Source organism: Anopheles coustani, chromosome 3, assembly GCF_943734705.1.
Source record: "Anopheles coustani chromosome 3, idAnoCousDA_361_x.2, whole genome shotgun sequence".
Classification (NCBI taxonomy): Eukaryota; Metazoa; Arthropoda; class Insecta; order Diptera; family Culicidae; genus Anopheles; species Anopheles coustani.
In genome coordinates, this window is record NC_071288.1 from 78867891 (window position 1) to 78872287 (window position 4397).

A 4397-nucleotide genomic window follows, 5' to 3' on the forward strand; every position below is an offset into this window, starting at 1 on the left:
GGCACATGACTACTACGCATCCTTAATGTTCATGTTTGACAACTGACAACTGTTAAGTTATTTAACTTGAAATGCACTTTTTAAATATTCGTAGTATATGCTTTTTCGTAGGAAAATGAAAAGTGAGAAATTTTAGACTACTATCGTTTTTAATTGTGAAATCGGTTTGAAATATCGCTTCCTGCATGTAGTCAACATAGGTTTGCCTTAGATCCTTAGTGTTTTATTTTATTTTTACTTTATTTTGGTCTTCCAAAGGCACCGTAAGGACCGTCCAAGACATACCTTGGGCGCAAAAGAAAACGCGATAGGTAGCTGATTCGAACATAACTCACAAAACCGACGTTTTCTGGTCATATGATCCCAGTTCCGGTTGGGTTTGCTCTTCGCACATCTTTCTGGCGAAATGGAATTCTTGGGATTTATGTTCAACAAATATTGTTTTGCTTGGGCTTTATATTAAAGTCTCTTTTGCTTGGTTTGAGAAAATCGAAAAGAACATGTTCCTTAAATTTCACATCTTTTTGCAAATTAATTTCAGTAAAATTGCCACGTACTGGGAGTGACCATCTGCATGGTTTAATGTTCAAAAATGGTGCGGAAACATTGATTCTTCACGTTCACTTCAGTTTCGAGCAGCAGGAACCGAATCATGAATGGTTCTTCCTCTCGGCACGAGCCCCTTCAACCGGAAATGAATGAGTTCTTCCTCAATAGCTTCGTCGACCGGAAACGGCAGGCACTGTTCGAAAGTAAACAATTTGTACCAGCACGAGGTCGTCGGAATAAATTTAGCATAACACCGGGCGTACGTGCGTAGGTGCAATAAAGCACGGAACAAACTCTATTTCTATGATTCTTCCCCAGAATACGTCCTACGGAGTCGGCACGAACGCTCTCGGCAACGGTCCGCATAGAGTCATCAGGATATCGACACTTTTGCCCCTCTGAAAACCCATTCCGGAAGGTTGTTCCACCTGGCTTCCCGGTCCCTTTTCTTTTCGCTTTGTAAGGCACCGCGTGATGGTGATGGCCTTCGATGCTGAGAAAAGGACCGTCTGTCACGGGTGCGTTGGGACTTCGTCGGCATTACTTTTGACTTTCGCTTCCTCGATCGACGATCTGGCAATTATCATATTTTCACAACACGGCAACAACTCACCAACCTCGCCAGCACGCCTAGTACTGCTGCGTTCCAGCGGTCTACCAGGAACCGAACCACGACAGGGATGTGTTTCGCTGAGCCATAAATATCACCGCCAGCGCCCCAAAGATCCCGGAAGGTCGCTTTGAAGTCTATGCAGGCGCCCTCGTTTTCCCGGAACATCAGCTCGATGTCCTTTTTTTCTCTCCATCAATACCGTCGACCGGGAATGGAATGGAACGGACGCACGTCAGCTGACACGTTCCTCCCGCTGCGGTGTGCTTTATCGCTGCACGCACCCGGGCCTGGTGGTTTTTAAAAATTAAAACCATCGACAGATGAACCGGAAACATCGTCGGGTCGAAGGATGCAGCCGATCGGGGGGGAAAAACCCCTGCGCCGGCGGGTCGAGGCTAGATTAACATTCATGATTATCATGCCCAAAACATGCATTTCCTAATTCACCTGGAGTAGCGTACGAGGATGATGACGGAGGAGAAAGGTGAACGATAGAACCGGAAAACCATGTTTTCGGGATAGGTTTCGACCGTTCGACCGAGAGAAAGTTTCGTGTTGCGGGCCACTTTATAAAAATGAGGGAAAACGATGATGTGAAAGAGTTGAAACCATCCGCATCCGTTTCGCCTCAGCTGGATACTGTTATCCTTTCTTTCCTTTTTTTCTAGAAAGTCATCATCATCGTCAAAATGTTGTGTATCCTGTCGTGTTTCTTTCCATGTTTCGTGTACCAATCAGGCCCCTTTCGTCCTCAAGGCAGGATGCATAGAACAACCACCTTTTTTCTTTTTTCCATACGAACACAAGTCCACGTTCTTGTGCGATCGTGTAGGCGTTTTTGATTCCGTTTTTCCACCGCTCGGCCGATCGAGAAATCCCACCGAGCAAAATGGATGGCTGTTCGTGACATGTTAAAACCGAATGGATGGATGGAATACCCCCGAACTCGGCCGGAATTCGGGCGCTTATCCGGGCGTTTACTCGGTTGGCTTATCTCTTTTCCTTCCCTACCCCACCGGTTGAGGTTGGTTTTCCACATATGACTTACCCCCAGAGCAGCACTCACGCACGCACGCTGGGTTTGACTTTGGGTGATAAATGGCGTACGGATGACTGTTGGAAAAATTTCATAATTTAGATAATCGCCCGAACTTCCCTCCCCAATCGGGACTTGAGGCCATTTCCATCCGTCGATGGGTGAAGTCAGCGTTGCGAGTCAACATCCAATCAGTTATTCATTTATTTTCCCTTTTTTTGCGTGAAGATATTTCATTCCGTCAAAAATTGGAGTCCTTTGTTGATCTCGAGTTTGCCTGTAACACACGCTGGATCCTCGCGAAAAAGCGATGTTGTTGGAGGTTTTTTCCAAGCCTCGGCTCGAAGGAGAGATGAACAAATGGATGGATCTTATTTTTTTAAAAATAACTCCCCCTTTTCCCGTGAACAACCGCAAGCGTTCCTTTCATCCAGTGCAGGAAAACAGAAAAAAAGGATAGCAAAAGTTATCCTTGCGGATTAGCGTGAAGTGCTCAACGTGAATTACAGCACGTCCACCGGGGGCCTGCAAAAAGTGGGCTATTTTATCACCTTCCTTTTGCTACTTTTACTCCTCCGCCTGCGGCTGAACTGCGTGGGCCTTCGCGAAAGGATTATGGTTATCCCGGTTCGGGGTAAACCCAGGCGAACGGGAAAGAAAATCCCCACCGGGATGGAATTGAACGGGCAAAACGAAAGCAAGCTAAATCATACCGCTGTAAGTAACACCCCCCCCACCACGCGAATGGTTACCCTTAACCGTGGGTTGGATGTTAAAAATGCTGCAGCATGCATCGCATCCACACTTTGTTTTATTACGGGGTGGAGGTTCGAGGAAATAAAACCATCCCCGGTAAGGTCACGTTCGGGGAGGCAGCTGGGATTACGATAACGCATTTGCAATTCGCGTTTGCATCATTTCTGCCCCGGTTGTTTTCATTTCCATTTGTCGGAAAATAAAAGCCCGACGAACGGTGTCGCCTACTACGTGACAATACAAATGTACTGGAATAAACCGAGAGTGCCGAGTTGTTTAGGGAAGTGGAAAATAGGCTGCTCGAGCAGGAAATGACTGCGATGAGGGGTTTAACCAGTCAGAAAAATCAGAATCGTCTGGGGAAACTCTTTGAGTTTCCTCGCTTTTTCACTATCCGGAGTTGATTTTTCTAATTATTGAAAGAATTTTTTATATTGCTTTCCATTATTGGATGAGTACTGATTTACTTCGGTTTACTTAAAAAAAATTAAAAATGAAAAACAAATTAAAGTTTGAGCATTTTTGGATGAATTAAGTCGATTTTATATTGAATCAGGGCCTTTAAGCAAAATACATTCTATGGATAAAATAAATAAATTAGTCAATTCTGGTTAAAAATCGTTAAAAAAATTATTGAACATAATAAAATAGAATACAAGACGCTAAGTTTCCTAAAATAAACACTTTTAAGGTCAATTTAATAATTAAAAATGGTTTAGAATAACGGTTAAATTGATAAGTAAAAGCAGATAAAAATAATACAAACTTAGTAGGGTACATTTCAACCTTAAGTGTTACAGGCTCATTGTGGCATAAGCAACCCAGCTAGTCAAAACATTATGAAGTTCTCGAGAACTATGAATTCTGACACTAAATACTAAGCGCTTCAGTAATAATGATTGATTTTGACACGCCAAAATTGTTTCCAATGGCAATCTTAGTGTGAGTAATTTACTTTATATTATTTTGAGCTATTCATTTGACAATTTTATGTGTGATTAGGTTCTTAAATACTGTCTAACCAACAGTCTTAAATTGATCAAACGTTCAACAAGCGAATAAATATTCATAATTAAAAAAGAAGTTGTTTTCGTGTCCTATACAGAACAACAACATTTTATCAGCCCTGGGGCCCATTAACGGAATGGAAATTTACCAGCCCGTCGGCCCGAAACCGATAAACACCTCCCGCGGGCCCCCCGGATTGGATCGAGTGGAAATATAGTAGGAAAACAGCGTAGTTTCTCCTCTATATGTTTTTTTTTTCTCCCCTGTATATTGCTTCTCTACCTCCAAAACAACAAAACAACCCATATTGGACTTTCGGTAGGGGCGGGTAGAAGCGTAAACAGCGTCGAATTGCACGCCCGCGGAGCGTGTAAAGCTAGTTGGATTCCAATGTTTGGTACCTAATCGTTTGCTATCAAATATATAACCAGTACC